Raw genomic sequence first — 13,128 nt, forward strand, 5'->3', positions numbered from 1 at the left:
CTCTCTCAAGAACAATGAAAAATCCCGGGATCTCGCAGTAGCGTGCGCATTATTTCTTCCGTTTTTTTTTCTTTTTTTTTTTTTTCATTCTTCTCGTCATACACAAAACGGTGAAACGAAAAATGAATGTCGGAGAGCCATTCGACGCTTTTATTTCTATATAAAAACGAGAGAGAATATTCATAGCGGGACGAGCAGAACGGTACGTTCTGTAACGAGTTTTTATCAACATATTTAGCTACGCAGCGGCATACCGCAGTCGTTTTTCCAGGTCGTCGCACGTGGATACCTAATAAAAAGATTGGAAAGGAAGCGTCTGCGATTGGTTATGGCACGGGCCAATTAATGTGAGATCCATTAATGAACATCGAGAAGGCGGCACTTGATTAACGCGTGCGGAGCTCGATCGAGGCATCCTGGCGAGATATGACATCAAACGATGGAATTCTCTCGAATATGTGACGTCGTGGGATGGTGACACGGAGGCTAGGATGTCGGTGAATCCTTGGCGAAAGCTCCGGTAATGGGAACGGCGTTGCAACGTTAGCAATGCCAGTCATTGGGACGGAGAGAAACGCCGCATTAATTATGGGGTGTTGGGCGACTGGATGAGAGCGGTTGGTCGAGCGAAAAAGGACGAGAATTTCGATTATACGGAACGGAGTGCGATACAAGCTGCGTGTAGAAAGAGAGGAGGGGAGTGCACGCCGCGGTGGTGGGAGTGGCCACGCGGCCGGATCGCGGTAGCAGTGGGGGCTCCCGAGGGTAGCACAGCGAGTGCGACGTGATCCCGTGGCAAGGAGATACAGGGAGCGAGGCTCCGACAGAAGTGCGAGTCGAGCCGAGCAGCACGGCGGACTCCTCTGTTCCGGAGTCCTCTACGCGCGAGCAACGTTCTCCCGGTTCGAGGGATGCCTCCGTTCTGTGGCTGCAAGCTCTAGGCCACGCTAGTCGAGGCTGCGACAGCGGGAGAGGAAACGCGCGCGGGAGTCACGCCGAGGCGAGCAGCGGCGCGCCAGGGAGGGTACATTGACTACTACTACTACTACTATTACCGCGCGGGGAAGGCTCGCGTTGTATATAACGCTGGAGGAAGTGGTGGAGGAAAAGGACTAGGAGGACGAGGCACGGAAGAGGAAGAGGAGGCGAAGCAGAAGAGGAGAGAGCGGCGGTAAGAGCATGAGAGAGTAGCGATTGTGCTACAGTCGCACCGCGACACCCACACGAGTTGAACCACGCGCGCTGCACCAAATCGGGTTAACGATAACTCGTGCTTGTGCCCTCTCGTCCCTCCGCTCAATCTCCACTTCACATTTCGTTGTATATTTAACGAAACGATACTTCCAACGGTTTCGCCTTGTCTGAGCTCCGAAACCGGAAGAAACGATTCCCTCGAAGCTCCCTGTTCTGGCAAGCAAACGAACTTGTCGCGTGTTCAGTTAACGCGGGTTACAGTGCTCGTCTGTTTAAATTTCACCGGATCCTGGCGCTTGGCGAAACGCGGGGGGGGATCCTTGCGCCGAATTCTTGGAATCTTTGATGACGACGAGGATTGATCCGACGGGGAATAATCGTCCTCGAGTCGGCGAATCGGTTCGGTGTACCAGCTCCCGGAAACCCCTTCCCGAAGACCGCAAGCTATCGAGAGCGTAAGTAGCTTATAGATGCTAAGTGCTCCGGGCTACTGCGTTTCCGGAGCTCGAGTGTCCGTGCCTCATTATACGCTTTCAATATCCTCGTCGCGTGCTGTTGGCGGATCAAATTTTCATCGTACGTGAACTTTAGAGAAAGTGCGATCAAAGTGGCGCTGCCAAGCCAACCTACGGAATTTCTCATTCTTTCATCCCCCGGCTAGCTCCCCCCTTCCATACTCCATTATTCTTGCCTTCTCGGAAATAGACGATGCACACCGGAAGTCAATTTCACCCCGGAGTAACCCTGGAAGGATGCCAATGATAACTGGCCCGCATACTCCTTCTCCGTGGACCACACGAACCTGGACTACCGGAGACTCGGCGTCGTCGTCGTGTCGCTCGAGAAACCTGTTGAAACTCACAGCCGCCATCCCTTTTCACCTCCTCAACGATATTCGCTTTCGGTCAACTGGCTTCTTTCCTCCATTCACGGAGCTTCGTTTTCTGTAGGCCTCCCCCGCGAACGCGCCAAGTTTTCCTTACATTCGATCATGCTTTCCACCTTATTAATGAATGTATGCAGTAATTTCGTCGTTCTGGATCGTCAATAAAGTTGTTGGAATCTTCACAGCGCAGGTGTCGTCAGTTCCGACACTTTATTTCACGAGCTTCAGGCTTTCCTTATTTACCAATTGGACTTGGTGTCGTCCGCGAGTAAATCGAAAGGCTCGTGTTTTCCGCTTGGTGTTACGAGCTAATGCGCTTCCAAGACGTCGCCAGGTGAGAGTCCTGCCGGTGCACAGCGAACGATTATCCACGACGGCCCAAAGTTAGCGCAACTTTCTACCTCGACGTGTCACACCTCATTTGCTCCTCCATCGGGCGCGGTTTTCAACTATCCTTCCTCTTTTCAGCAGTCGCGCAAGCGTTTATCTTTAAACTTTCGTGAACGGGGGAGCGAGAGGGAGGGTCCGAGAACCCGGTCGCCTTGTTCGAGGCTCCTCGGCCCTTCGTACTTCCGCACTGGGAACTACAGGGCTCTGCGTGCCATTTCGACGAAGAATGCAGCTTCTCTCGAGAGAGCTTTTCTTTATTGAGGGCCCACAGTTTATACCCGTCACCGAAACAGGCGCTTGCACGATCTCGAATGCACAGGATGTTCCTCGGGATATTAGTCGGTTCTTACGAACCTTCTCTCATCGACGCTCGAGTATACTTTCTTCATATTTATCATTCGCGCCTCATTTTCCTAGTGCCTCGGGAATTCGCTTGCTTCCGCGTTCATTTTATCGGCGAGCACTTCGACTTTGTTGAAGTTCCTCGTTCGATGTAAAATAAAATTTTCCACGAACCAATAACGCCAAAACGTGAACGTCAAAGAAATTTCTTCGGTCATGTTTTGGTTTTCGGTGTCCAATGAGAGGGAAAAATAAAGAGTGGCATGAATGAAAAGGGCAGGTCAACGTGACGTGTTTTAACACCCAAAGCCTGTCCCATATCCAGGAGGTGGGGAAGGGGGAAAAACGAAACGGTGTTCATTGATTGATTGCCGATGAGTGAGTATCGCGAGTGCGTTAACCGATACGCTACCACTAAAGCCACCACCGTTGCCGCAGCCGATTCCCGCGAACCCCTCAACTCCTCTTCAACATCACCCTCTTCATCGTTATACCATTGTTCTACTTCTCACTCGATATTCGTGCCCATTCTCGGTACTTTTATATCTCGATCCTATTGATGCGCTCTTGGTTTTAGTAGTAGCCGCGCCAGAGCCGGAGCCCGGTTGAGTCTTTTCCTTTAAATTGCCCGCTGATGGATTTCTGTATTGACCGTTCAATTTTCGATGTTGCTCCGGCTCCTCTCCCTCGTAGCGTCGTCCAGTTTCACCTCGTTTCTGTACGCCTGCCTCTCGATTGTTTTCCACCAGTGGAACGTCAGATTTGTCGTTTTTTTCCCTCTCCGTTTTCACATTTTTTTGTTTTCACCGCTCGATGCCCCGCAGCATTCCGGGTAGCAAGCTCGGTAAAACCCGTTCGAGCAAATTTCATTCTTTCATTTTCTTTGACGCACGGCGTTGAAACGACCCTCCGGCGTTTGTTCCCGTAATCGAGATTCCTCCGTGTACATTTACAAGCCATGACAAATGTACGGGAATTTAGAAGGCGCGTAACGTCGTTACTCGAATTAGAAAAGCTTTATTGAGCCACCTCATGATTCTTTGTTTTTCGTAAAATTTATTTCCGCATTTAAGTGCTTCCGTTTCTTCCTTTTGGAACTTGGGAACGTTAATTTTTAATTATTGTGAAAAATTAGTGACTCGTACGTGGTTCACGAAAAGTGGTTATTTTTTATGCTTCTTCATGATACTTGCATGAAAACGAGTGAAGAAATGACGAAGCCCGCACCATAAACAGCGACTACAAAGCCATATTTTATTGTTCCACACGGTATTGAGTGTTGGCACGAAGCAAGAAAAAAGTTGACACTTAAAAAAAGTCGACAGGATGATAAGGGTAGTCCGTAAGAGCTCCCCGACTTGGTTCTTCCGTCGCTCTTTATGCTAAACTTCCTCTCTGGATTATTGCCAATGAATGCCTGAGCGGGAGAAGCTTACAACCTGTTGATAATCTGGGTAGAATACTTTTTTATGCGTCTTACGTGTTCCGGCTTGTTCCCAGTGGGCTCTCGTATTAGTCCAACCCCTCGCTGAAACTGCACCCTCGAGCTTAAACCTCCGCGCTCGCTTTTATTCGCGCTTGAAAGCTCATTCCTTTTCTCAGATTATTGAAAATTTATATAACGAGCGATTGTACATTTACGCGTAGTACTCTTTCGTTTCATCACGTGTTTTTATGTCGAAGGACTTGAGTCTCATTTGCCGTATAATTTTCCAGACTTGATGTAACGTAATAAACTTTCATCTCGATTTTTCAATAACTAAAAATCCTTTTTTTTTTTTATACTTATTTTGATTTTATTTTTACACTGAGAAAAGCATCGGTTTTGAAATGGATGTGCAAGCTCTTTCTGGGAAAAATCATTCGAGGGCTTCGAGCTTCCGGGAAAATCTTGGCAGCTTCCCGATGGAATGTTTTTTCAAATAATTTTCAGTAATTGGCTTTAACAACGATTTTGTAACTGCGTATCTTTCTAGGTACCGATGGTACATTCATTTCGAATGTTTACAGCGTATGGATGTTGGAGTTAAACTTTAAACCGTAGAAATTTATTTGAATTGAACGTTGGATCGAATTATTTTTGCAAACACATTTTTTGTCCTTTCGTTGAATCAATCGGTAAAAGCCGCGTTGAATAAAATAGTATTTCAGACTTGTTTTATTTTGAAACGCGTTCTCGTTGTTTTTCAATTTTGCTTTAGAATCGGTTCGATGAATTCGCATTAATCTCTCTCATTTTAGTTTAAAAAGGCCACATTGGTGGGTTCACTGGTTTTTCTGGGATTTGGCGGGCTTGTGAGAAGGAGTGGAACGCTCGCTGTGAACTCACCCTCTCGTAACCAGAGACGGGGGAGTTTCCATATAGAGGTGGTGCTTTATTGCAAAAAGTCCCAAAGCGCAGCAGATGTTACGAGTTCTTGTCATGTCACCGCGCTTTCCCTCTACTCTCCCACTCTCTCTCTCTCTCTCTCTCTTTCCCCCTTCATCCTCGTGTTTTCTCTCTTTCTCTTTATCTCTTCTTTTCTCTTTATCCCTTTTTTCTTTCTCGCTCGCTCCTCTGTTATCTTTATTTCTCTCTCCCTGCCCCCTCTCTCTTGCTCTCTCTCTCTCTCTTTTTTGTTCTCTCCGCAACGAGACTTCGAGCCGGTGTGCAACCTCGGGCATCCGCTATGAAATTTCATTCGAAATGGGAATACAATGATACCCCTATCGTTTCGGTCAGCGGCGCGTCCGCGACGACGTAAATTATATCCCGGGTCAAAAATTCAATATGCTTTCCACGTTACCGATCCTGTGAATTTTCTCGTCTACCAATGTACCAACTCACACGTGTGTACGCGCGCGCCTAGACACTCGCATGACAGAGTTGAAAAAAAATCCAACCAGCCACCCAATTTATTCATATCGAAATTTTTATTTTTGCTTCTTTCGGGCTCCATTATTTTACAATTCGAATGGCATGTGCTAACAGCCCCCGGATTTAATTAATCCCTCATCGGTATTTCGAGGAAAACTACGAGCTTTCAGTATTTTTTTCAAAGTTTTTCGAGAAAAAAAATCGCTTTTTGTAATCCGTGTGAGAGGGAACGAAATTCGTTCAACGAATCCGGGGACCACTTCACCCTGTGAATCCGTTTTTTAATTCATTCCAAAATCGGCTTTTATCACTGTCAATATTTCACGCTCTCGCTTCTCATAGTCTCCAAATTACAATAAACATTAGACCTCGTCGAGCGATACCGAACTCTTATCAGTGTTGTATTTCAAAAGGATCGATAGTTGGCGAGCGAATTTACAAAGCACACGAAAATAAACGCGTGAATTGGTAATTCGCGGCCCATTTGATCAGTTTTTCGAATCTAACGCTTTTGCTCAATCCCCTCTCGCGATTTCACCGTGCGCCGGAAGTAATATTTTTTGCTTTTGATACACTCTCGTTTCTCATTATTATTATTGAAATACAGTTTTTTTTCGTCTTATAAAAAAGAATCCAAGTCCTACCGGATCGGTTAGCTCATTCGCCGTGTTTGCGTAATTTTATAGCCACTTTGAACAGCTTAAAGTTGAAAAATTAGCATTAAGAGCATGCAAATTGCTTGAGAGCCATCCGTACGGTTTATCACCGTGTTTTCAGCATCATTCGTTCTTTCGACAGTAAATTCAATTCAAGTTTAACGTGACCTCGATACAGCAGACTCTTTAGTGACCCGGTCCACATGAGAGCTCGAGCGACACGAGACATATTCACTGCTGTATGGTACGAAGTGTAGATAGTGAGTCTAGCGCGTGGGTAAGAGGACACACAATGTCACCCTACTCGGGATACAAGAGAGACGAATACCAGATAATGGAATTTATTCCGTCAGAATAGTCACAGTCTTCCCTGGCAGTATCGCCCTCTCTCAGAATAGATTCGTCGTTGTGGCTTGCCATTTATTTTTTATCTTTTATAAAAATTCGTGCTGGATTACGGTAGGTAATAAAATTTGGCGAGTCCAAAAATCGATTGCTTGGAAAAAAAGTCTTTTCAGAGTTGGTATTTGCATGAGAAATTTTTTCGATTCTTTGAGCAGAATTTTACAATATCCAATTTTGCAATATGCAGTGATTGATGAGAAAAATTCAAATTCGATTTGATCGACGTCGTCGCAGTTTTTTAGTCTGCGCGTCGGGAATAAATCTTTTCGGAAATTCGCACAAGCGTATTTTAGTGGAGTTTTTCGAAGCGAAGGGGAAAAGTCGATGACGGTGAACAGAAATTGAGGGAACAAAATTTTTCTTGTCTCTGTTAATAAAGAAAAACTGGAGTGCGGAATTAACGTGAACGTGTCCCTCGATGGTGATGCGTCTCGTCGCTGCTATACGCTGATATTGTGTACCTTGGTCGAGACAAATCTGTCGCAAGCGACGGGATTTAACGGATATGAATAAAGCGCATAGGGCACAGACGAGGGATTAAAACTGCTCAAAGTCCGATAGATCGCTCTGGGCAATGAATGTTTTAATCGAAATATTTATTCCCATGCATGTCCATCGGTTTTATTTTATTTTTCAAATATTCTGATTCCAGAAGTTTTGATTAAACGAAAAATCGATCAGGATATACTGGATTCGATCAATTTCATCTTTGCGATTGTTCGCTCGTTTATTCCCGTTAGATTGGCAATCGTTTTAAAAATTTTCATCCACGCATTCTGTACAGATTTCCACAGGAAACTTATTATGCGTCGACAGCTCATGATAGAGAATGCAGAAAGCACTTTGCCATTTCACTTTCATCCATACGAGAGGCTCGTTGCAATTTAGGCTCTCTCGATTGCCACGCACGTCGATTCGAGCCTCGATGTACTCGCGGCTTCTGTGCAATACGACTGTGAACACTTTTGCTGCTTTCGGAGCGACGACTCAACACTTTCGTTCAATATCATTTCCTTATTTTCTTCCCACACTTTGTAACTCGTCCGTTTTTTTCTTTATGCATTCTCAGTATCATTTTTTATTCAAAATATCGTGATTTTTCGTTGTTGCTTTAATTTTCTTTGGAGCTCTGAGCATAATTGCTAATTAAATTGAAAATCTTCGTCTCGAATGAAAACTCATTACTCGTCACGTCAAAATTCATTTCTCCAAGCGTTTTTTCCCTCGCCTTGTTCGGGAGAAAAATACCTAAATAAATAGCAATTAACTCTGCAATTAAATTAGGAACATCGCATAATCGATGCAACAGTAGCTATTTCCACTTCACGTAAAAAAGCTTCTGAGATTTATTTTCCCGTTCCATGGACGGACGGAGATTCATTACTTTTTTTATGACGATCGAAATTACTTTGCTTGATCGTAAAAGCTCATTTTTCATTGACGATAAATCTTGGATCGTGAATTAATGTCCGGACGTAAATCAGGAAGAAAACTAAATTTTATGATCTCCAGTGTCTATTGCCTTCCGCAAGGTGGTCTCAAGATTATGCCAAATAAACTATTTATTTCCGTCGTTATTTTTGATCAAGTCTTTTCTAGCACACTGCATTGAGAGATAAGAAAAACATGGGGAATGCTAATGAATATCGTGGCGACGAACAGTCCATTTTTTTATACTCACATTATTATGATTATTTTTTGTTTTTTTTTTCATTTATCGTCAACGAGCAAAGATCCATTTTAAAAAATATAGCAGAAATCACGCCCAAACTGCAAGTACGTGAATCGATAATAAGTTCAAGAAGAAAATTTATTCTCTCGCCATTGGGCTGTTGGAAGTTGAGGCTCTCGATTGGAATTTTTCTGTCCAGTGCGTCCGTGCGTTTCTCTTCTCTCTTATGCATGTGCCTGGATGGACCAGGATAACTCATTAGCCACGAAACATTGGGGAAAATGGCCAAGGGACATTCCGAGATCGTCGATCCTGGGTATGAGCACGATAACCGCACAATTTTTATTGTCAAAAATTCTTTGAGCAGTTCCATTGCTCTGGCGTACCGTGATAATAAATCTTGACAGGACTCTGTGCCAGAACGCCGAGAATGTGTAAAGTGCTCTCGTCAGTGGCGTTGAGAACATTTCTGCAATCGTACTTTTCACATTCGATCCAATCTTGAGAAAATATATTTCGAAAAGTCCCATCGCAGTGCTGTGACGCACGAACCCTGTGATCATTTTGTAAATAATTCAAAGCATTTCTCTCGCAAAGCAATAACCGTGATTTTATATTTAAAAAACGAAAAAATGCAACATAATGATGCCGATTTTTGTATTTTCTCGACAAAAGTGACGCGGGAGAGGGAGCGGGCAAAAATATGGTGTACCAAATTGTTCTATACGCACTACATTAGTTTATGTATACGTAAAACGAGTGAACGCATGCATACAATCCCTTTAGCCACGATCAGAGCATAACCGTGCGCATGCATCTCTTCCTGTTCTCACTCATCCTTTCGCACTTTTCTCTCTTTCTCTCGCTCGCTCGGTCTCTCTCTCTCTCTCTCTCTCGGTTTGCACTGGACGCGAGTGCTCGAGCATCCGTGCTTGTATATTTATTGCAATAGGTTTCGGTGCAAAATAGCGTGTTCCCGCCGAATTTATTGTCGCTGGTTGCACAAATACGCCGGGTTCTCAGCGCTGATTTTCTGTTGTTCTGTTCATTTTTCAAATAATTTCTCATTTTTGTTCACTCTCTTTTCGTACATTTTTCTTCTCCTTTTTATGATTCCCTGCCACCGGCGTACATTCGTATTGTTATACTCGTTTTCATTCGCCTCTCGTTTTTTACTTTTCATATTGCCGCTTCCTTTCATATACGTTGACAGGAACGTAACCGACTCTCCGTGCGGCCTCTTTTCATAACGATAAATCCATCCAACAACGCGGCCTAAGCTCCCTTCGAGAAATGTCGAGATTCGTATTTTCGTAATGCAAGCTCAGCTTGCGAATTGAAAAATTAACTCATCGAACGCGAGTGCAAGAATTTCGCAGATTTTTGTCAGGCCACCAAAATATCTCGATTTATTTGCACCCAAAGTTCTCGGGATTAACAGAAATCTCGTAAATGTTGTCTTCCATACAAAAAGTTGGCGAAAAATTGTCACCGTAGAATTTTACGGTCCATCCACTCCCCGGCTCCGGTCCAACTCTCTGGACACGTTGTGTATACTTGTTGCGGTGATAGAGACTCTTAGAGGCCTGAGCGAGCTTCGATGTTCGTCGACGATAAAGCGATGTGGCTCGTTGGCGAACGGGCTAGAAACTTCGCGGTACAATGAAGTGCGATGGCTTTTAGTGGGCGCGCGCCAGTCGGAGGAAAACCTCGACTAAAAATGCTCTCACGCTCATCGAAGGTGCAAGAGTTTTCACGGAGTTCGACGCTCGTTTGTTTTGGACCATACGTGGATACACACGGGCGCACACAGGCGCATGCACGGAGCGTTGAAAACACGGGGTTTGTACGGAGACGTGACTTCGAGTGCTGCGGTTCGTCCATTTTTCCGTCATTTCGTCTCTCACTATCCCCGCTTCGCGCTCTTTCTTTTACTTTTGTTCTCTCAACTCCTGTGACATGGTCCTTTTTGTTCATCCGAAACCGCATTCCATACTTGGCACACTCGAAATTCAAAGCACGACGTCCCTTTCGAGCCGTGATTGAAGATACGCGCGGGAGAACTAGGATTTGTGACAGGATAGAAACGCAAGAAATACCCAGCACGAACCTTGTCCGAAGGCACTCTCCGAAGACTTCCGGACAGTTTTCACGAGCTCAGAAGTTTAAGCAACGACGAGATATTTTTTACGTTATTTTCATTTTAAGAGAAGCGACAGGAATAAGAATCAGAAAATCCGAATAAAAGGACCCATTTCTGGGCGTTTGAATCATTCTTTCCCCCTGGAATTTCTCTTACGAGTACACAGTACGATTCGTTGCCGCGCTCAGATGCTCCCACAAAGTCGATTATTTCTGTATCTCCCGGTTATTTCAACTCGCGCGTCCGATGCAAAGTTTATATTGCCCAAAAATACGATAATATTTCTGTAAGATGGCAAAATAATTGAGGTACAGCGAGCTTTCTTTGAGCTCGCGTATACGCTCTGTACAAGTGCGCCCCTGTGCGCGTGTGTATACAGATAAAGTTGAACTCCAATGTCAGGCTACGTAGAATATGCGCTTTGGCTCCCTCGGATCCGAGGAGCACGTAAAGACATTCCTCAGGCTGGAAGTAAAGTCCGAGAGGCGCAGAGCCACTTGAAGTTAGCATTGAAACCGGAAATATCGACTTACTTGCGAGCATAGCAAGAGGCAGAGAAAGGAGAGATGTGGACAGGGAAACTCTTCTGGGCACAGAAGTGAGAGCCCCGAGACTAGTCTTGCCAAGGCAGGCGATAGACCCGAAGTTTGACTAGAATTGTGAATCGACATTGCGCTCTCGGTACTCTGTAGACTCGCCCCTGCCCCCGCCTCTCCTTATTTTCTTACTTTTCGCTTTCCACCTTTTTTCCACGTTTTCAGCTTTTCCCTTCATCTCCTTTCTCCGGAGATACCAGGAACGTTCTCGTCTCCTCTCTCCCGCCCCTATTTTTCCCCATCTTTTTCTTATTCTAGAAAAGTCTTGGTGCTCCGACCGATGCAAAGAAGCGCCGGGAAGCGCAAACTTTTCTTCCCGCATCGATGAAATAATTACGTGACTGGCATGAAGCTTCGAATACACGCGCGTGATACTCGTGTTCGATGCTCACAAGTAGGATTTCCGGTATTACGATATGACGCAGCAAGTTCATTATTTAGCAATTATTCTTTTGTGAGACCTCCTCAAATCGCTCGTCGGTTAAAAAGCTTTTTTGGCTCTTTCATAATTTCAGTTTTATCAAGTATTTCCGCGTCGCAGGGAAATCGAAATTGTATTTAATTTAACGTTGCGTCGACTACGACTCGACCTGTCAAAAACGCACAATATCAAGGATTTGAATTTAATTGAAATGAGAGCATTGAATTGATTTACTCTGTACCAATATTGGGAATTCAGGCTGACGATGCTTATTTTGCGATATTATTGCCGATGGCGTTGCGGATGAAAATGACATTTCGATTGACACTTGTCGATACGTATACATTCAATTAGGGATTGAAATACCATGGCGAACATCCGTTATTATGAAGGTTCGTTCGTTTTATTAGTCACAGTTCCGATCAGTCTCGCATTCTAAGAGCAGATCGTCTTGGGAGAAATAAATTCGTTGTTTCCCATCGACATCCGCATTCGACCAAAGGCATGCGATTTATTTATCTTTATTAGCGAATTCGGTGATTCTGCGCATTCGCATTTTGGAAATAGTCAAATTCAATCGTTTCGAAAAACTTGGTGACATCGGTAACAAAAAAAAGTAAAAATTGATCCCCCGCGTTGATTTACTTGGTTGGTTTTCGTGAAAATTTATATTCATTTTATTCTCGGTTAACAATGAATTCACAGATTTTGTTCGGTGCGTGAAACGTAAAACAATGGGAAACGCTGAAGCTTTACAAAATGTCGTTTTATCCGGAAGTGAAGGTGAAATCTTCAATTTATTGAATTATCGTATCGATTCAAGAGTGCCGAACGATATGCCGAAAAAAATGTGAATCCCGAAAATACAGAATTTTCGTATTTCAAGAAACGAGCTCATTCTCATTCCGAAGTACGAGAGGGCAGGGCTGCGCAGGGCTGCAGTAAAATCCCGATAACAGCGATTTTCCGTTCATCTCCATCAGGGTGTGCGTGTCTCCTCGTCATTTAACTCACGACTAAGAGCTCTTCAGCGAACCGAGCAGGTTTTGCTCAGCGGATTATATTCTCCTCGTCCCTCCCTCGCTTTGTCCCTTTGGCCCTTCGCCCTTGAGCATATCCCTCTCGCCGTCTCCGCGTTGAAATCCTCGTCAGTTGTATTTTGACGATCGTATTTGACTCTCAACGGTGCGATGCCATTGAAGCTCGGGCACGTACATTTAACCCTTGGGCCTGACTAGCGGAGCAACAGCAGCGATATCGCTCTACCGACCGAATCCGCTACCCCGTGTCACACTCTTAAATGCATATATATATAGTCTCGACGCGATCGTTTCCTCGTGCATCGGCTCCAGCGGATTTCTACCTCGAGGACTATATACTGCGGCGGATTATGCTCCCTGAAAATTCATCCCCTTCTATTCCGCGCTGCCTCGATGTATTCGTGCATACCTACAGGATATTCCGTTGCTGGCTTCGATCGCGCCGTGTTACTTTATTTCCTCTGCAAATGCCAACACTTTCGCCGTACGCATTAAATTTTTAACAAATCCACTAATTCCGTATTTC

The 13,128-nt window shown here is 44.7% G+C and overlaps 1 protein-coding gene across 2 annotated transcripts in view; it reads left to right on the forward strand.

Moving 5' to 3' along the window:
* Positions 1 to 1,170: 1,170 nt before the first annotated feature.
* LOC122412075 (lachesin-like) overlaps positions 1,171 to 13,128 on the forward strand; it is an 85,106-nt gene continuing 73,148 nt past the window's right edge. For both annotated transcript variants that reach the window (XM_043421352.1, XM_043421353.1), the window contains exon 1: positions 1,171 to 1,649. The gene's annotated coding sequence lies outside the window, so the exon portion shown is untranslated. The remainder of the gene's footprint in view (positions 1,650 to 13,128) is intronic.

The sequence above is a fragment of the Venturia canescens genome, chromosome 6 (genome assembly GCF_019457755.1).
Source record: "Venturia canescens isolate UGA chromosome 6, ASM1945775v1, whole genome shotgun sequence".
Taxonomy (NCBI): Eukaryota; Metazoa; Arthropoda; class Insecta; order Hymenoptera; family Ichneumonidae; genus Venturia; species Venturia canescens.